This window comes from Protopterus annectens, chromosome 3.part0 (assembly GCF_019279795.1).
Source record: "Protopterus annectens isolate FY-2018-M chromosome 3.part0, PAN1.0, whole genome shotgun sequence".
Lineage (NCBI taxonomy): Eukaryota > Metazoa > Chordata > Ceratodontiformes > Protopteridae > Protopterus > Protopterus annectens.
The window spans coordinates 657,238,543-657,260,751 of NC_056731.1; the positions used below are offsets into that span (position 1 = coordinate 657,238,543).

At 39.8% G+C, this 22,209-nt stretch overlaps 1 long non-coding RNA gene across 2 annotated transcripts in view; it reads right to left on the reverse strand.

The window, feature by feature from the left end:
* Window positions 1–697: 697 nt before the first annotated feature.
* LOC122796515 overlaps window positions 698–22,209 on the reverse strand; it is a 931,728-nt gene continuing 910,216 nt past the window's right edge. For both annotated transcript variants that reach the window (XR_006363984.1, XR_006363983.1), the window contains exon 3: window positions 698–773. This is a non-coding gene — a long non-coding RNA (uncharacterized LOC122796515). The remainder of the gene's footprint in view (window positions 774–22,209) is intronic.

Sequence of the window (22,209 nt, forward strand, 5' to 3'; positions counted from 1 at the left end):
GTACCTATCTCATTTCATTGCTACTGATTTCTTTCACGTATCTGAGTTGTAGTCAGGGATGATTTCCATTTATTTCCTTTTACTGTATGGTTTCACACATCATATTTTAACAGAAATAAGAAATCATACCAAAGAAGGCATGCACTCTGCTGGAAACAGGCAAAAGTAGGGAATTAATTTAGGTAACTAAACTCTGAGCATGTGTTAATATAAAAAATGATATCTTGGTCTGACATAAAGGTTTCAGTCTTATAATACAGGTTTGAGAATATCAAATACTTCCAGATAAACTACCCGTGATGGATTATCTCCATACATTATTTCTCATGGATCTGGTAAGCCATATGCTATAATGCCGTCCCAACCTGTTGTGTGCAGTTTATAATCCTGTGTTAAATTACATTCAAATGAAAACTGAATGCTTGACAGATGAAGAAGAAAATTATTTTTCTGCAAGCAAACATATTTTGTAACATGGTCAATTAAATGTGTAACCAAAATCAGACACAGCTGTATATGTAGCATTTATAATGCAAAGAGTCAACAAACACACATGAGTAGAAAGGGTCTTGTAAGATATACTTGTGTTTTTTTTCCCCAAGATAATATCATCAGGTGCACAGCCCAAGAATCTGAGTGCGAAGACAGTTCAGATACAAACACAGTGTTAAATAAAGATAAGGTTGTCTTACCTTTGCAGTAAATGTAGTCCCTGCTCAGGTTAAAGAGAGCTGCTTGTGAAAGGACCTCCAATGATAAAGGCAATGCGGTGCCTACGGAGTACAAAAACAGTACGGTGAGTGGGTGGACATACCAGCGCAAACGTTATCTAGAAGAGAAACAGAGTCAGAAAACTTTCAGAGGATCCTTAACTGGAGACTCCAAACAGCAGACCATGTTAGTGTAGTCAGCTGATTACTAACCTCAAGATGCTAATGGTCCACCATTTGTGCAACAGGTCTTGGACTGGGATTAGGAGCAGTAATGGTGTCTAGTACAGCCTTTCAGTCTTTGAAGATATAAAATTAACACTAAGTAGAGATATCAAGAGTAAACTAACATGAACAGTTACTAACATAAAACTTGAGTCAGACTTTACTTCAGCCTATAGCATGCTTATAATACATTAGTGATACAGTAAACAGCAAGGAAGGGGAAGTAGGTATAAACAAATAGCACTAACTTTCAGACACTAAGGCATAAAGAGATGCCACCCCAAACACACTGGTGTGAAACTTATAAATAAGCTCGTAGTTCTAGTCATCAGATAATGATGTTGACAGCTGCTGACACTAAAAACTGCATAAAATTTAATAAGAAAGACATAGGTATGACTCTTGAAATGTAGCTTGGAGAAAACAACTTGCAAAAAATATTGTTCAAGTAACTAGAAAATTGACAAATTACAACTTTACGATGAGTGTCAGGAGTGATTTGTGACAGACGAGTACCAGTAAGAGTGAAAGGGAAGGTCTACAAGAGGGTAGTGAGACCAGCTATGTTATATGGGTTGGAGACAGTGGCATTGACAAAAAGGCAGGAGTCAGAGCTTGACGTGGCAGAGTTGACGATGTTAAGATTTGCACTGGGTGTGATAAGGATGGACAGGATTAGGAATAAGTATATTAGAGGGTCAGCTCAGGTTGGAAGGTTTGGAGAGAGAGGCAAGATTACATTGGTTTGGATATGTGCTGAGGAGGGATGCAGAGTATATTGGGAAAAAGATGCTAAGGATGAAGCTGCCAGGTAAGAGGAAAAGAGGAAGGCCTAAGATAAGGTTTATTGATGTGGTGAGAGAGGACATGTAGGTGGTTGGTGTGACAGAGCAAGATGCAGAGGACAGGAAGAAATGGAAACAGGTGATCTGCTGTAGTGACCCCTAACAGGAGCAGCCGAAAGAAGAAGACAACTTTACGATGCTTCACCTTATTAAATAATCTAGAAACTATCCTTGGCAACAGATTAGATCTCTACTTCCACATAATTTGCAAATGTTCCTGTTATTTGCATTACTTGACAATCTTAGTTATGCAATCACATGCATCATAAATTACCCTTGTCATCCTGTTCTGTAATATTCTTAAAAATACAGTCCTCCTCATATTCTCATCATCTTCAGTGTGCCAATTACTTTTGCCTATAGCTGTCCCAGCCTGTACTTAAACTGGGTCACCTATCTGCTTATCTAATGTTTATAGACATGATGGTGGCTAAGCTTCACTTGAAGAACAGTTTTATTATATTTATATATTGGTGCATGCTTCTAGTTCCATTACTTTTTCTTCACGAGTCTCACAATACAGCATCTATGTAGCTTTCATTTTCCTTCCATCTGTGCTGCCCTGATGTTGCCTAAACCTTTACAGTAATGAAATGCCCAAGCTGTGAACAGAGCCTCCTAATGTGATCACAGCATTTGTCTGCAGAGCAGCTCTGCAGGTTTCTACCACTATTCCTTCTCCTTCTTCATCTTATAACCTCCGTTGCCTCTTATTAGCATTCTTATTTCACATATCTAATGTAGAGACATGATGGCCATCACTGTATCTACTTCTATTTCATATGACCTACAAGTCAGAAATTTACAAACGGTTTTAATTTTACATGTGTCTTACTTTACACTTCTGTACTTCATATTTCTAATATGATTCAAACCTGCCCAAATACTTTTTGCACCTTTATCAGCAAATCTTAACTGCATACCTGATGCATGTCATTCTTCTAGTCACAAAGAAGTAAACTGTCCTTTCCAGCTCTCCTGCTTTGATCCCCATTAAAGACTTGAAGTAATTAGTACTTATTTCATTGATAGACCACTGGCAACTGTTTCCTGCAGGGGGTGCTACAGGCCTCAAATCCCCATCTGGAACCCTCTTGAGCTCCACTAATCCTGCATATCCATGGGATACATGTGTGCCTTACACATATGCTTTGCCTGGCTACTAGTGCTGCTTGTACCAATGACAGCAGATGCTTGGTAGGCCTGATATGATGGCTGCAACTCCTACTGCTTCCTCTAGGTGTCACCTTAGTGGCAAGACAGAGCTGTCTCCATCTTATGGGACAAGTAAGTCAGCAGTGTCTGTTCAGTACTGTCACCTCTGGCCTATTCCCTTTAGTGCTCGTCTAGGGTTGCCACCCCTCCATTTTTTTTCTGGACTATCCAGAAATCAAACTGATTCTCCAGTAGTCTGGAAAACACTGTACAAACTCCAGTATTCTGTTCCAAAAAAGGAAACAGACTATTGGAGTTCGTAAATCGGCTGATTTACTATGCTTTTTTTTTTTTTTACAGAAAAGCATAGTAAATCAGCCGAAAACAGGCAGCAGGAGCAGAAAAAAAGGGCATTCCCCACCATGTGATGTCATCATGATGTCAAAAAATGGGCAGATTATGGGTGGGAGAGGGGGTGGGTGGCTGGGGTTACTGGTGATGCAAGGGTGTGGCTTTACTCCGGTTTTAGCCACAACGAAAGGTGGCAGCCCTATGCAGGTCACCTGGGTCACAGTTAGGGCTTCAAGCTTCTGTGCCATAGGGCTTGGCCTAACTTGTTTGCTAATTTTTAATGTATGCTTATATAGCTTCTCTGTCAGAAGTGCAAGTCCTGACACTTCAAAAAATAAACTGCAATCCAAACAAACAGCAGCAAATTCCAAAACTTCCTGTTATACTTTGTAATTCATCCCCACCCTGCTACCTCCTAATTTGGAAAGCTGGAGTCCCAGCACCTTTACTACATTTAAACAGTAACTACAAGTACTACTTACGGCCCATTCCCTTGTATACTTATTCACTCTCCCAGTTCATAAGATTTGTCCTGTGTTTCATACTTTTTTCCTTTCCTTGCTCCTTTAGTGTATTTACACTCCAATTCCATTTAAAATATTCAAAGCTTATATATCCTTCCTATTTCTCCTTTAACTACATTGAACTCTAAACCTTCCTCCTTTCTATTCTAACTCCTATCCCTTACTACATCATCACTGCCCTGGTACTGACTCATATCCTCATCTCCTTTATCCTTACTGTGTTCTGTTCTTCATTGTCTTTTCTTGCCATCTTTGCCCTTCAGCCCTTTCCTTATAAGGCTCGGAGATTCATCATACCCTTGAGATATCATTAACCTCCTGCTTAGACTACATCCACCAAAGACATCCCATAAGAATTGCCCTTATCCATTCCTTTCAATGCATCCATCTTTATTTCCATTATATTACCATCTAATCCCTCTGTATCATATCCGCCCTACATGTTCTGCCTGTTTTGGTCCCCCTTTAATGTCACTGCCATCCCTTGTATCTGCCAGTCATTCCTCTCTGACTGTTCCAGCTCTAGTGGACATTACAACTATTGCCCTCAAGACTGCTTTACTCACACAGCTACCCCGCAATTTGCACATATTTCCCATTGCTGCTAAGTTAATTTGCTTTGCTAAGTTTTGATAGGCTACATTTATAAACACATGATAACCTACATATTATATTTATCGTACAGTGAAAAGAATATTTCAGAAAAATTATTTATAAACATAAGTATTTCTTAACTTAAAGAAACTTAACTGGCTAGAACTTCCAAACCTAATACTCCTACAGCAATTAGTCATCACTTTTAAAATTCTACATTACCCCTCCAATACACCCATACTGAATAACCTCATCACACCTTATAAAAATCTTACTACACTTCGCTCAGCCAGCAAGCTTCTAGTAACTACTCTCAAATCTCATAATAAAGCAGGTGACTCCTTATTTGCAAACACTGTCGGATCATATTGGAATAAACTTCCCAGAGAACTGACTTCCCTAGGCTCATCTCACCTTTTCAAAAAACAGATTAGAAATCATTTACAAAATCACTGGCTATGCCCATGCTCCAATCCCGACTGAGCTCAGCAAATATTTTACCCTCTCCAGTCCCCTCCTTTTTACTTCCACTTTTTATGCTCAACTTTTGATTGACTTCCCTTCTGACCATCTGCTTTCTTTCTCTTGCTTCTTTTATCTGACTTCCTTTATCCTTCTACCTCATGCTTTCATCACTACATTTTGATCACCCTCTCTTCTCTTATTCACTTCCTGGCTACTCCTATGCTATACTTTGCCCTTAATTATTAGTACCAAACACAACTTGTCTTTTCCACTTTCTGCTTACTTCATTTCTTCTTTTTTTTTTTCAAAATACATAATAACCATTCCACTACCTGCTTTCATAGTTAACACTATATATTCAATTGTTATCTTGCTTTTTGTCAATGTTTGATTGTTTTTTGATTAGTGATTTATTAAACTGTAAAGTTTATATTATGATAGTGGAGCTTTTCTCCTCAGCCCTCTGCTGATATTGGACATGTATCCAGCCAGACTAGCCCGTAACACTGTATATTCATGTGTACTTGCTTTTTTCATTGTTTGATTGTTTATTGATTAGTGATTTTTTAAACTGTAAAGTTATAGTATGATAGTGGAGCTTTTCTCCTCGGGCCTCTGCTGAAAATGGACATGTATCCAGCCAGACTAGCCCGGTTAACAAATGTAAAATAAAATAAAAATAAAAAAAAATATAAACATAAACAGTGTGCATATGACCTAGGGTTGTTCTATATTCAGATTCATACCCTTAAAGTAAAATCTCCATATCTGGGCTTGATAAAAATTGTTTTATTCACTAAGGTCTATGCTTTTATGTTTTATTTTGCTAAGCAATAGGCACTGTGAAGAGAGCTTCCAGTTCACTAAAATCATATCCTATTTATAGTTGCAGAGTAGAATAAGGTGCAGTGGAGGTAGGCCTCATTTTGCTAAGCAACAGAGCATGGCACAGGGGACTGCTACTGTGAATTTTACTGTAATGGCAGTGCACCAACTCTACAAAAATAAGCAAGGAACAGTGCTGGACCAAGCAGTACCCATCAGTATTAAGGCAAAGGTAAAAATACCATGTAGAAAACATGGTTAAGAAATTTATATAACATGTCTTATAAATGACAAAAGCAAATGGATGTGCTAACTAAATTAAACTAGAAATAACTACAAAACTGATAACAACAAAAAGAAACAAGACAGAGTACCACTGTAAAATAACACTTTAGATATTCCTGGAGGCTCTACAAACACAGGCCAGGTGGTGAACAAACCAGTTTCAGTAGTGCCAACAAAACAGTGTTTATTTAGTGCTTTTGTCTGTCTATAACATCAGACTTCTTCAGAATAATATACAAACAAGTTCACTTCACAATATATACCTTAAAAAGTCCCATGATATTTTAAAAAGCCCAATGACATTAAACAATAAAAATAAGTTAATAAATAATTAGCTGAAACAAATGTGACCATAAAAGGACTTCTCCCAAAGCCTCCCAATTAAAAATGGTTTCCTGTTATACCTTTATATACATTTTCTTCAACTTCTTCCCGATATTGTCTCATACTATGCGTAATTTGTCTGTCCACTTTGTTTATTTCAGTTTCCAGAGCTATAATTCAACCTCATTTCTATACATATTTTTTCTCTCTTTTCTTAAGTATCTTGTTCCTATGGAACTATATCCTACTGACATTGTGTGCACAGAACTTATTGTTAAACGTTTTTTGAAATGAAACAATTTCCATTTCAAAACTTGTCACATTCTTTTGATATCTTTCCAGTGAATGCATTAATTCAATAAGTTTTACATACAGACTGTTTTGCTTCCATTCAGTCTGTTACTAGTTTTCTATGCATTGGTTTAGATTTAATTTTGGTAGAATTATGTATCAGAATTTGAACTTTTATAACCACATGATCACTGTGTATCAAAATCAGTAAAATTTGACATAAAGTATCAATAATCTCCAAAGGAACACAAACAATATGCATCATGTTCTTTTCCATGGTAAGTTTGTTTGCAGTTTGTAACAAATGTTGCTCCTGAACATATGCTGTAAATGATTCCCTTACTCTTGTTGAGGATTAAATGTTATTCCTGTTTGTTTCTAGTAAATTTATGCCCTTTCTCTTCGGCTTTTCCAGCAAGAAATGTATTAATTCTTGAGTCATTAGTACTTACTGTTGGGTCTGTACACTTCAACAATTGTAATGTCTTCCAGGGTGGCCTTTATACAATCTAAATTTACTGTATTGATGTTTTCATCAAAGTTGTTATAATATAAGGTCTGTTAAGAATCTTTAATTCCTTTCATGACTGTTACAGAAGAAACATACCCTTACAGAATTAGTTAGCAACCGTTGCTCTTTAACCACATTTCACAAACAAAAACAATTTCAAGCTTGTGTGAATAATTTGAAATGATTGTCAATGCTCCTTGCATTAGCAATCATCTGAAATAATTCAAATGTTGTTATTTGTAAGCAATGTGTGGATATTTCCTGCTGTATGTACCTTTCTAAACCCCTACATGTGGATAACAGTCACGAGGGGCATATGTAAAAATATCTATAAGAAGTTAAAATGTAGTAGAGAGCACAAACTACTATAGTATGCCCCTGACATACTCTATACTGTACCATATTCCACAAGCTAGGGTGTAAAGACACCTACTCATTCATACATTCAGAAGCACAGATAGGTAGATTCATATTATAGGATCATAGGAGACTACTAGGCTATCAACCTGGAGGTCATTTTAAACCTAGCTGTTTCAATGCAATGCTAGACCATAGAGGTACTAGTCAATACCCAAGATTGCATTTAGTGATGACTACCCATGTCCAAGAGGGTTGTGGGCACTATCCCCGGTAAGAAGTTATGGTGTCCCATCCAGTCATCCAGGTTCCTCTTGAACAGTGTCATAAAGGTGCTCTGTTTCACATGAATTGGTAGCCTGCTTCAAAGACATTGCAGTCAGTGGGAGATAAATCTGTCCCTCCAGCATATCCTATTCTAGTAACAGGCCATATTTTAGTCCCTGGAATGGTTAGCCCTAGAACCATTTGATTTATGGATATGCAGTAAGTTCATTAGGTTTGGGTCTTGGGTTGCTCTGTAGACCAGACATGTCTCCCCTAAGAAGTCTATGTCATATGGAGTATAGTGACAGGGATTTTAGTCATTCCATGTAAGGCACATGCTAGAGACCCTTGATCTTCTTTGTTAGAAACTTCTGAGGTCTCTGTAATTGCTGTAGATGTTTAGTACGGTACATACAAAATGGGGCATTATCCTCAATTATAAGCCCAATAAGTGCCGATGACAGGGAGGTTATAACTTCTTTTGCTCTTGAGGTGATGCCTTTACTAATCAAGGGAGCTATGTGGAAAGCTTTCTTTACAATGGTAGACACATGGTGGTCAAAGTTAAGGTCGCAGTCAATCTTTGATCCCAGGTCCCTTACCACTTCATGGGTCCTTAGGGTATTGTTATTGATTTGATAGTGTGAAGGGACATTGTTTGTGCCAAAGGGAATGATGATGCATTTCTTTGCATTTAGTTTGAGACTCTGACTAATACACCAGTCATTAGTCTGTATGAGACCATCCTGGAGTATACTGACATCATTTGATGATTGGATAATTGCACCTAGTTCGTAGTCATATTCAAATTTGGTCAGCCACAACCCTTTAGTTCTAATATGAACTTCTGAGAAGTATATATCAAACAGTAGGGGGGCCACCACTGACCCCTGTGGTATTCCACTGGTAACAGGTCTGCTGGTTGATGTGGAGTCACCCACTTTGATAGAGTGTGTTTGTTTTGTCAGCCAGTTGGCAACCTATCTTATAACAAAGGGGTTTGCATTCAGTTTGCTATGTTTATTGGTAATGCCTGAATGTGGGATTATATCAAAGGCCTTTTCCAGGTTGAGGTATGCTGTGTACACAGATTTGCCCTCATCTATGGCCTTGGTCACACTTTCAAAGACATCCACCAGATTTAACAGGCAGGATCTGCCCTTCATGAAGCAGAATTGGGTAGCATCCAGGGTTTGCAGGTCACCTACATCTTTATTTATGAGGTCTATACTGATACATTCCATAGCCTTACATATGAGGCTGGTCAGAATTATGGGTCTGTAATTCCCCCGTTCTGCAGCTAGGCCACATTTATGGAGGGGAATAACTGTGGCTGTTCTCCATTCCACAAGAACAAAACCTGTGGTTAGGCTATGATTGAAAATGCTACTTAGTGGTGATGCTAGTACATGTTTTAGTCTGGTTTAATAGACAGCCTGGGATGTCATCTAGTCCCATAGAGGCCATGTTCCTTGCCTTGGTTAGGGCTTTGAGGATCTGCTCTTCAGATATGTAAGGTGGGGGATGTTTGGGGGAAAGTTTGTTGTAAGTTAGCAGGGGATAAGGGAGTGAAATTTCCACTAAACATATCCACTATCAGATCTCTTTTTGGTGTTTGATACCATTAGCCACCAATTCTACACATGCTTGGGTCCTACCCTCTAGGTTACATACATAGCTGTAAAAGGCCTTATGGTTTTTCTTGGCAGTACTTGCTAGGTTTCTCTCAAAGGAGCTCTTGGAGGATTTGACAAGTTTTCTTATTTGCCTGTTTAGGCTGAGAAGGGTGCTTTTCCATTGTTGGGTCCCTGTCTGTTTTCTTGGACAGTGACTTTTTGCATTTATTGTAGAGTTTGTTGATGCTGGAAGTCCACCATGGCATCTTGATTTTACTTGGGGCTTTGGCTTTGATTCTGTCTGGTACAGCCAAGTTTATACACTTATGCAAGTGACTATGTAGGATTTTAGTGTAAGCTTTGGCATAGTACCACTTTCAGCTTGGGGTGGGGCTTGGAATGCAATTATACCTTCACCTAGGAGGGTATACTTTGCCTTGGTGAAGTTTTTTAGTCTGATTTCACTCTTTGTCAGTTCTGGTGTAAGTGTCAGTTCAAAGGTGACTGATTTCTTTTAACTAATGAGTGTCCAACAGTTGCAATAGTGCATCTGTTTAACATGTTGGTGAGGACCAGATCTACAATGTTTGTTCCTCTTGTTGGGGTATGGAAAATTTGCTCCAGGGTATTTGAATTCACAGAGTCAAGGAACTTTTGTGCTAGTATGTTTGGTCTACAGCAGGTTTCCCAGTTGATGGTGGGATAATTGAAATCCCCCATTATCAGTGTATTTGGTAAAATTTGGATTGTCCTCAGTTTGGTTAAGTAGGCTTCATGGGTGTTGTGACCCATCAAAAGGGATCTATAACTGGCTAGAACTTGAATTGAGGTCTTACCCACCATAACCTGGACCTAGACTAACTCCATGGAGTTGTCCAGTTTAACTAGACGTGAGGTGAATGTATCTCTAATATAGACTGAAACACCACCTCCTTTGGTTTTCACATGTTCATTGTGAGGTCTAAAGGTGTGGAAGGCACTGTAGCCTTGCATGGCTAGGATATTTTGGGCCCTTAAACCAGATTTCTGTGACTGCAGAGACATTTACATCTTCTAGTGATAGAAGTACTTCCAGGGAGTGCAGTTTTTGGTTTAAGCTTTTATCATTTAGCAGCATGATGCTTATTTTGTTCTGATCATTTAATTTCATGTCGGTAATGTAATTTTCAAGACCTTGCCTTAAAAGGCACTATGGGGGAGGCTACAGCCTTTGCCAGCAGCTGAAAGCATAGGGGTACCAGGTGCAAACCATCTTTGGTAAAGCAGAGAGGTTTGTCAACCATGGCTTCAGAGGCAGACAGGAACTGGATACACTTAGAATGACACCAAAAACTAAACCAATTATTTAAATCAATCATATTTTGTTTATACTGTGGCATCATTCTAGCTGAGGGTAGTATGCTGCTAAAGGCTAGGGACATACCTGTCTGGGGCACATACTCAGAGAACTCGACCATGTCTCTCTTCATACAGTCCATTGAGGTACATCTCAGCTCATTCACACCAACACGAACTATGACAGAGTCATAATGGTACTTGTTGAGAGACCTGAGTGCATACATGATTTGGTGAATCCTGGCACCAGACAGGCAGTTGACCGAGAGGTTCTCCTTGTCCGACCTGGTGAGTGGAACATGCATGTGCCTCACTATTGAGTCTCCAATGACAAGAAAACTTGTTTTTGAGTGTTATTCCTTATGGGTTGCTGGGTGAGACACTGATGTTGCTATGTGTCATGGGTGCTGTGGAGACTGTGTTAGCTGTAGCAGACTTGTGTTTTGGAGGTCTCTGGTGTTTCAGTAAGTTTTTCAAGAGAACCCCTGCCTATATGGATTTACATGTTTGATGCATACTATGTGTTTGAGTAGAGGCATGTGTATGAGTATTGGTACTATGTGAATATGTAGTGATTGAGTTGACAACCTTCTCCATGTTACTGTTTTGAGTGAGAGAGAGCATGGATTCTAGATTCTTTGTGTAAATACATTTCACACCTTAAGTACTATACTGTGTTATTAGCAGAGGGTTGTCTGTGTACATGAGGCACTTGCAACACTGCCTCAATAGACCCAAGTCAAAAAGGCTGGCAAGAGAAACAAGGCTAGTCCAACTGTCCATAATGCTAGGTGGAAGACTGTTGTCACTAGGGGTGGCTTTTCAGAAACGATCACTGAGGAGCTCAATGAATGGATATTTTTGCCTGGGTTTTAAGGAAAAATTATTTTGAATTTAACTATCTGGCTTAAGCGCAAAATTGCATGGCAGCGCACCATGCTGTGTGATGTGCAAATAAGCAGAAACCTGCTCAGATGCATGGCCTAAATACCAGAAGTTAAAACTTGCAAAAAACGCTAACAAAATTCAAAAGGACCAATGAGAATGCTTATTCCAACCCTAGACTGGTCTCCCTTTACCAGTCAGGTACCAATCAAACACAATTCTCTCACTAAAGTGCAGGTAGGCCCCTTCCAATCCAAGATGGCCTGGAAAACGTGCTCAGAACAATCAAACCACTACAAACAGTTGCAGAAGCAGTAGGCGTGGATCTGGACTATGCTACAGCTACTAGCTATCCTAGTTTCAGTGGGAAACACTAGAGAATATTTAACACAGCAAAAAAAAAAAAAAAAAAAAACAGCAGAAAATCAGCCAGGAGGCTCTAAAGAACAATTTAAACAGTTAAAAGATCAGTTAATTAAATTCTGCTTGGTGGGAAAACCAGAGCAGGCAAAACAGATAACTTTAAAACAGTGAACAAATACCAGTAAATACTTAACAGACAGTGAAAACAACAAAAAAGCTAGCTAAACTGTGAAAACAGACATAAAATTTGATTTTACATATATAAATCCAGATACAGATACGGGTCTACTTCTAAAGACCGAACCGACGATTCCCCGACACGTGGAAAACAAAGACCAAATGACCGACAGGTAAGTTTACCGACAGGGTGATTTGCCGACAGCGGAAAGACCGACAAGGGTAATGTGCGATCGCGACTCGGTAAGTATGCGACAGTGACGGCGTTAGGAGCTCTGAGGTAAGTGTGCGATATTGTGGGATTTCGGGTTAGGCTGTGGGAAAGGTGAGTGTGTGTAAGTGTCGGAGTTAGAGTTCGTGTAAGGTAAGTGTGTGATAGTGAGGGACTGTAGTTTAGGGACGGGTTACGTGAGTTAGGGTTAGGGTGCAGGTAGGTGAAGTGTGCGATAGTGTCGGACCTTGGGCTAGGGGTGGGTTAAGTGAGTTAGGGTTAGGGTGCAGGTAGGTGAAGTGTGCGATAGTGTCGGACCTTGGGCTAGGGGTGGCTTAAGTGAGTTAGGGTTAGGGTGCAGGTAGGTGAAGTGTGCGATAGTGTCGGACCTTGGGGTTAGGGATGGGTTAAGTGAGTTAGGGTTAGGGTGCAGGTAGGGTGAGTGTGCGATAGTGTCGGACCTTAGGGTTAGGGTTTGGGTTAGGGCTAGTGGGTATGTTATGTAGTGTGGTGTGTTGTTTACGTTCGGTGTGTCGGTGTTATGGTGTTCGGTGTTTTGCGTTGTCGGTTTTGTGTGTTGTCGGTTATCTGGCGTCGGTGATTTTTGTGTCGGCGAAGTAGCGTTTCGGGCTTTTAAAGTAGACCCACAGATACACACATACATATAGACACATACATTCAGAAGCACTGACAGACACACACACACACACACACACACACACACACACACACACACACACACACACACATGCACGCACGCACGCACACACGCACGCACGCACACACACACACACACACACACAGATATCCAGTTATTACAGCCACTTTGCTGAAAGAATACAACTCAGATATCTCATTGTGTGCAAATGAATAAAAAAAAAAACAGAATACAAGGCACTGCAGCTGCTCCCTCCTCCTGCAATGCCTCATTAATATCCTTGATTTCTGCTCTGGCCCTCTTAGAAATAATGATTTGCTGATAAATCACTGTGGATTAAAGTCAGTCGATAATGTCAGAAATGTTATTGTTAAGGGAATGCATGCGTATTGACTTCCTGTTGTAGTCAGAAGATGTTACTGAGTGCTATCTCTTTCTCTCTCTCTCAGACAAACACATGCAGACATACACATACATACACACACACAGAAATGCATGCATGCATGCACATATTTTCCTTTTTTTGTCTTTATATACTTTTTAATGTTATACTCACAGTTCATCAAACATGTAACTTCACAAACTGAAAGCATCAAGGCAAACTTAATAGACCTGCCCCTTGCCTCAGGCAAATACTAATGCTTCTTTTATGAGTTTGCAAATATGAATTTTTGCAATGTTGGACTTACTTCACTGCAGAACCCAGGGCCATGGTAGACTTTGTGTCTTTGGTATGGCAAAGTGGGAGTGTTTCTGGGTTTATGATGCAGTTGCTTCAGCGAGTTGCAAAATAGTTTATATATATATATATATATATATATATATATATATATATGCTGTAGTGCTGTTCAAACAATTCTCAGTAGCATATCGCTGTTACAGTATATATTTGAGTGGGTTTTATACCTGTCATAGAAAAACATATTAATCGACACTGATAGCAGCCTTTGATGGTTACAGTCCTTACTTCATGCTCTTACTGCGCAATCTGCAGCTTAAACAATGTAGTCTAGGACCACTGCCCCAGTGACATACATGAAATGCACAGCTTTCCACAGAGTCATTTTTCCCATTGTCTCCTCGTGTAATCTGCATTGTTACATCCACGTGATATTATAACTTAAGACATTTTCTTCACCTATGCACATCAAGGTATATTGCCTTCCCACTTAAATATGTATGTGCTATAATATTATACAACTTTCACCCTCTGATCAGGCAATCTAGAGTGCTGTATTGTCAGGGCCAGTGTTAGCATTTTGGAAGCCTCCAGCAAATGTCAAGTTGGGGGCCCCCCTAGGCACTTCCATTCTAAGTATCACCCTGTCACTGCAATCCCTCCTAAGCAACATTTCAGTTCATGCTGCAAACATTTAGCAGTAGTACACACAGACTGACCTGTAAGTACAATCATTTACATTACAATAGGACTATGTACAACACAATATTGCCCCGTCTCACAGAGGAACATTCATGGTTATTGGAATTTAGTTGCAAAAATGATACATTATATCAACTCTGTGTACGGGGCTGGACTTAGATGAAATGGTGCCCTAGGCACTGCCTACTGTTTCTGCCCCCACCACACACATAAATCTTCCAGTCTTCCCCCTGTCCTGCCCCACTTATCTTGGGCCCTCATTCCATGCAAATTACTTCTTTCTTATTTTTCTCACATTTTCCTCACATTTAAAGAAGCCATAACATTCTAAATGCTCTGAAGTGCATTTTAAAGTTTTTTTTTTTTTGTTTGTTTTTTTTACACATCCTTTTCATCCAAGGATGGTTTGAACAGAAATTATGATTAAGGAAAGAAATTCAGTGTTTCTGTTCAGGTTTAGTTTTCCTTGCAACCTTTCAACACATCTTTCCTGACCAATACACCACAGTAGTTACCATTTAAGAAATTCAATTAACCTTGTGGCCCCAGAATTCACAAGGGTTATATATGCTTTGGGATGCATTTTAGAGCATTTTCCAACATCTTATTCTAATGGTGGCCTAAACAAAAGTCATGAGTAAGAAAAGAATTGGGTTTCATTTCTTGCTTTCATTATTATTTCTTTCAAAAAAGACATAAGTTCTGCCCAAGGCTTAATGTTCAAAGCAGACAAAAGAATAGCTCACAATAAACTAAAAAAACAATTATTGTGAGTATACACAGATCCTATCTGGGAATGCTGACAGCCTCTCCTAACCCCCCCCCCCTCCAAAAAAAAGTCAGTCACTGCCTTTGCATTCATCTTGTGTTAGACTGGGATGAAAGCAGAGGTTCAAATTGCTACAGTTATGTATTTCAAGTGACTGCTGACATACAGTACATATACATAGCATGTCTCACTCCTCTCCCCTAATCCCCAAAGGCAGCCACCCGTACACAAGCCTGATGTGTAATTGTGAGGAAAATAAACGAATGATTATAGTAATGTATTCTACTTTGTTACTCCCAGACACTACACTACCCCTATGCAGGCTATAGTGAACCCTGAATCTGCCTGCTAGCTGGGGTCACCTTGAATGCTGCTACTGTGAGGACTCCCCAATACAATTTTTGTGAATTAATCCACTCCAGATGCTCCTCTCTGCAAATATAATTAAAAGAACTACCTCTTGCTTAACCCAGAAGACACCCTGAACCTGCCTGCTAGCCGGGGTCACCTTGAATGCTGCTACTGTGAGGACTCCCCGATACAATTTTTGTGAATTAATCCACTCCAGATGCTCCCTCCCTGCCAATATAATTAAAAGAACTACCTCCTGCTTAACCCAGAAGACTCCCTGAACCTGCCTGCTAGCCGGGGTCACCTTGAACGCTGCCAGTGTGAGGACTCCCCAATACAATTTTTGTGAATTACTCCACTCCAGATGCTCCCTCCCTGCCAATATAATTAAAAGAACTACCTCCTGCTTAACCCAGAAGACTCCCTGAACCTGCCTGCTAGCCGGGGTCACCTTGAACGCTGCCAGTGTGAGGACTCCCCAATACAATTTTTGTGAATTACTCCACTCCAGATGCTCCCTCCCTGCCAATATAATTAAAAGAACTACCTCCTGCTTAACCCAGAAGACTCCCTGAACCTGCCTGCTAGCTGGGGTCACCTTGAACGCTGCTACTGTGAGGACTCCCCAATACAATTTTTTTGAATGTATGTAGCCAAAGGAAACTACCTATAGACTACCTAATTAAACTACTTCCTAATACCCATGTTGTGCTCGCCTGCCCTCCCGAGTGTGTGTCTTTAGCAGCCTGCCACAGACCGCTTGCTACCCTCCCCCCTCCAGTCTCTAAACCCTGAATAATCATTTTACTTCAAAGACTTAACACTTCTGCTTGTTATCCTTTCTTGTGCCACCAGGTGGCAGCACATACCAACAAAATAGCTAGTACTACACTATTCTGCTGAGGTTTAGTACCTAAAGCTGGCTAACTCTTTTTCTAATTCATACTCTCTATCTCCTTAACTGTTATACAGCCTCTCCCCCCTTGCTAAAACATGAACATATTTCCAGCCTGTTAATAAAGCTTTTTCCCCCCTAACAGTTTTTCATTACATTACCCACTTACCTTAGTATTGTACTACACTTGCTGGTACTTTTTCTGCTGCACTCTCTTCACTTGCTCACCTCCTCCTGTAATTCTTTTTCTCCCCACCCACTTTTACTCCTCTCAAAGCCTAACACAACCCCACTATATATTCCCTCCTTCCCTCCAGAGTTTATTTCTAGACATCACGAACTGTGGTGCCATCTTTTAAACCTATTCTAATACCGGTCTCATCTCCCTGGTGCCGGTCCTGTAGTCAGGCTGCTCAAACTCACCTCCCGGTAGGTTTTTTTTTACACAATTGTGCTGTGTTTAAATATGTGCTCGTAGAGTACTAAATGTGCTAAATACTTGTTTAACTGCTGAAGTACGTGTTTTATGTCTTACAAAGTTTTTTTTCCACGTGCTGTTATAAAACACAGCTGATTTGGATTTTATCTTTGTAACAGCAATAGGAATATATGTGCACCTTGGCGACAAAACAGTCACGGTAGAATAAAACTAGCAACTGCTCTTTTGTCCCCTCTTGGGTCTTGCTTCTTTATTCTGGCAATCAATGTTTTGTCTCTCTTTTGTAACTTTTAGTGGTAAACACTAAATAAACTGACTAGCTAAGGTGCGCAAACCATAGGGTGTAGTATATGCCTGTTTGTCTCTCTTAAAGGGGCTAAAACTGAATGTGATATGCACACCCATGTAGCCAGCCAAATCACATTAGTGTTTTATATGCAAACAGGATCAGTTTAAGTACTAATAAGGTTTAACCAACGCAATATGTACTGACATAATTTATAACTATAGCGATAGTTTTTTTCTGTTTGATACTACTTTGGCCATATCATAGCCGATTTTCTCCATTACAGTTAGCGTTTATGGGTCTACTGTATTGCACAATTACTGTTACACTATTCTTATACAGTTCTTAAGTACTGTTTTAGATATTCCCATGTACTTAACATTGCTTTGTTTTGGTAGAATATTTATGATTGTTTTTTTCTTTGTCTACTGATGACAAACCCCGTCCCTCATACCTTGTGCTTGGGGAACCTGTATTAGGATGGGCTGTTGAGTGATTGTATTTTTCTTAAATAATACACTGCCATACTGCTTGGGCTATAGAGCGACTAAATTGTCTTACTTGAAATGTATTACACTGTAATGAGAGTGTTCTATTAGTTGTGTCTTATACTGTATTGCACTGTAGAGTGAGAGTTTTTTACTCGTATCTTATACTCCTAAACTTGCATTTTTCCTTCTATAGCTTGGAGTGTAGAGTTACTAAATTGTTTATATAGAGTCTCCTACACTGCCTACCTCTGCATTGTACTTTAGCCATATCTGCTGCTTTTTTATTATTACATCTTGAACCTACTCTCCCAACTATTTCTACCCGTCACCTACATTCTATCCTTTGTCTTTCCCGACTTACTGTATGACTATAGACAGTCCTCCTCCTCTGACTATTGCCTAACTTTCTGCCTTATCCTTTTATCTCTTTACTCGTAGCTCTTAAATAACCTAACCCACTATCTCTCTCTCTCTCTCTTTTTACAATAATCCACTCCAGATGCTCCTTCCCTGCCAATATAATTAATAGAACTACCTCCTGCTTAACCCAGATGACTCCCTGAACCTGCCTGCTAGCCAGGGTCACCTTGAATGCTGCTACTGTGAGGACTCCCCAATACAATTTTTGTGAATGTATGTAGCCAGAGGAAACTACCTATAGATTAGCTAATTAAACTACTTCCTAATACCCATGTTGTGCTTGTCTGCCCTCCCGAGTGTGTCTTTAGCAGTCTGCCGCAGACCGCATGCTACTCTCCCCCCTCCAGTCTCTAAACCCTAAATAATCATTATCCTTTCTTCTACCACTAGGTGGCAGCACCTACCAACAACATAGCTAGTACTACACTATTCTGCTGAGGTTTAGTACCTGAAGCTGGCTGAACTCTTTTTCTAATTCATACTCTCTATCAACTTAACTAAGCCGTGGTGGTATGGCGGTAGCGTTGTTACCTCACAGCAAGAGTTTCTCCGGTTCAATTCTTGGCTGGGCTTGGGAGTGCCTTCTGTGTGGAGTCTGCATGTCATCCCCGTGGTTGGGTAGTGTTCGAAAGACATGCGTGCGTAAATGGGCGTGCCTTTGTTGAAGGTTGGGCGTCAAGCTGGCACCTCGGCATTTCATAAAAATCTACTGCCAATCATTAGCGGACCAGAGTTCCGCTGTGGCGACCTCTTACTGGGAAAAGCCGAAAGACAAACAACAACAACTCTCTATCTCCTTAACTGTTATACAGCCTCTCCCCCTTGCTAAAACACGAACATATTTCCAGCCTGTTAACAAAGCTTTTCCCACCTAACAGTTTTTCATTACATTACCCACTTACCTTAGTATTGTACAACAGTTGCTGATACGTTTTCTGCTGCACTCTCTTCACTTGCTGTATCCCGCTCCATTCGCCCTACTCTGCTCCCCTACCTTGCCCCCAAATTCCACCGTCTCCAGTGCTCCTATACTTATTGTAGAAATGCACTCCCCCATACAACTACCAATCAGATCTCCCTCATGTTTTTTAGACCATTCCCACTCCTACACCACACCATCCTACTGTCATACTTTCTCCTCCCCAACTCTCACCCTCTTCCACCTCATTCATTAACTAACCCCTATATGTACCAACCTCTTGCACACAGCCACCTCCTAAACCTATCTCTAGCGCCTCTCACTTCCACCACACCTTTCACTCTCTACTATTAAACAAACTATCCAACCTCAGTTTCTCTCCTGATACAGTGGCATGGTTTGAAAGCTATCTTAGAGAGAGATTCCAATCTGTAAAATGGGACACTGCTCTATCAGCTCCACTACAAATACAAATGGGAGTCCCTCAAGGATCCATTTTAGGGCCATTGCTTTTCAACATCTTCACAAACTTGCTTTATACCTCCTGCCCACTCTTCTCTATTATACAATATGCTGATGACTCTACAGTCATAACTATAACTAACTCTCACTCTGAACTCTCAACAGCTACCCAGTCATCCTTTAACTCGGGAGAAACATGGCTCTCCAACAACCAACCTCATCCTAAACCCTAAAAAAAAAAAACTCCTACTCTTCCTGTCTAAAACAGCTAACCACATCAAGACCTCCTTCACTCAATAGACACCAATCATAGCAGAATCAAGCTCAAAACTCCTTGGTATTACAATCGATGACCAACTAAAATTTGATCTCCACATAAATAATAGTATCAGGAAAACCCACCTTAAGCTCGGTCTACTATATAGAAATAACAAATTTCTTACTCAGGAAGCCAGGATAGCCCTCACTCATGCCTATCTTCTTCCCTGCTTAAACATATTGCTCTCAAATTCTTACTAACCTTAACTCCTCTTTCCTTGCTAGACTTCAGACTACTATCACAAAGTAGCTATATTTGCAACCCAACAACCCTACAGATCTCACCACTGTCTCTCACTAAGATACTTAAACTGGCTCGAACTGCCCCAACTCCTCCTTCTCTCTCAGCTCCAAACCATACACTCAATCCTATATCAGCCATCTTTCTGTTCAGCCTTACACTATCATCTCCCACTATGCTCCTACAAGAAACCTCCGTAGCTCTTCCCAAGACCTTCTAAAAATCTACAAGCCCAAATATAAAGCAGGACAAAACATATATAGCTACCACCCCTCTATTGAATGGAACAGACTTCCCATCGAGATTCGAACACAGGCACATCCCAAACCATTTAAGCTAACACTAAAGGAATATTTCAATAAGAAATGGATCTGCCAATGTTCAAACCCTCCTTGAAAACTTTCCGTTCTCAACTTTCCTCAATCTATGTACTTCTCTCTGTAATACTCATAACTTCTGGTCTGATTTGATAAAAAAAAAAAAAAAAAAAAAAAAAAAACTTTCCATTCTCAACTTTCCTCAATCTATGTACTTCTCTCTGTAATACTCATATAACTTCTGTCTGATTTGATAAAAAAACCACCTGATTTTTGTACTTTATATTCCTTTCTGCTTAACTAATATATGTACAACCAATTGTTATCTGTATAAGATTTAGCTGTATTCTACTTGCATAAAAACTTTACTAAATACTTAATGTTATACTTGCATGTACTGGAGCTTTTCTCCCCGGGCCTCGGCTCAGTCAGACATTCCCGGTCAACAAATGTAAAATAAAATAAATAAATAGTAATTTCCTTTCTACACCTCTGAGGTCTGTGAGAAAAGTAAAAGAAACAATGACTACACTGTCCCCAGCCCAAACACAAATTATAAGGGACAACTCTTAAGGTCTGACTGTGATGAAAATTAAAGAAGGAATAACTTCACAATGCCCAGCAACCCCCACCCACATAACCTACAGCAGCTTTCTGTACACACACATCTGAGCAGGGCTGGTTTTAGAATGGGTCTGGTTGAGAGCAGGGGCGTTATCATCCTTTAACCTAACGGGGTCATATCACATCCCTATTCAGCTTAAACAGCATAACCAAAAATTAATACTTTGTTTACTCTCATTTTTCTCCAACTACCATTAGCTTTTGGGAGGTCCCTACACAATCAAGGGTAATTAAGGAGGCCTCTGTATTCATTTACACAGTCTAGGACATGAGGGCTACCAGACTTCTAGAAGATCTAAGTGTCTGAATGTTATTTGATTTATTTTATGCCTTACTTTTGAAATCTTACTTGTTAGCTGCAGTTTTTCTGATACCCAAAAGACTAATGTATATGTCCTGGCATTATTAGATGTGTGCATTGATAAAAATCAGTGTATTTTGTACACACACACACATTATACAACACTGGTACTAACAAACCAGATCAGTGACTGCTGTTTAGCGATCCTCAAACAACAGCAGGGGTAAGTTACTTTTACTTACCTCATTGAGGAGTAATGCATACCTGTCACTGCCCCTGATTTCACAGACCTTCCCTTATTTTGCATCATAATTTAGCCCTGTCCTTCCTAAAAAGTTTGATATGCTAGTAAATCATTCAAGATTACACACAGTCAATAAATCCAGTTAGAGTTTTATACTTCTTATTATCCAAAAAATGTATATTGATGCAGACGTATTATTTTTTTGACTTTTTAAATGAATTAGAGTAATTTTTAAAATATGTTCCTGATTTTGAGCCTTTATCAGCTTTATTATAAAAGGGTCATATCACAGCCCTGTTGAGGTTAAAGTGCATAATCAGGGATGTAATACATTCATCTCCTCATTTTCCCCAACCAGCAGCAGCTTTATTCCCCCTCACAATCAAGGAGGATTAAGGGGTTCCCTGTAGCCACGGGTATTGCAGGTACATAAAGCTGGCTATGTTGTTAATTTTAGTGGAGGGAATGTCCACCAGCAGGGTTTAATTAAGCCAGGGGCACTAAGTCAGTGGTAAAAATATAATTGAAATAGGAGTTGTTATTACCCACCTGGTTTATTAAGTACACAAGACTGCTATACTAGGTTTTGTTGGCTTGAAAGACATATTACAAAATTTCAAGATAAGATAACTTGCTGTGGTTGGGGGTCCCCCAGGAACAGGGTGTCCCCAACGACTTCAGGGTATGGTGATGCCTAAAGCCGGCTATGTGAATTGTGGGTATAATATAATTTCAGATATTTTCCCACTGAAAATAAAGAAAAAATACTTTGTAGTG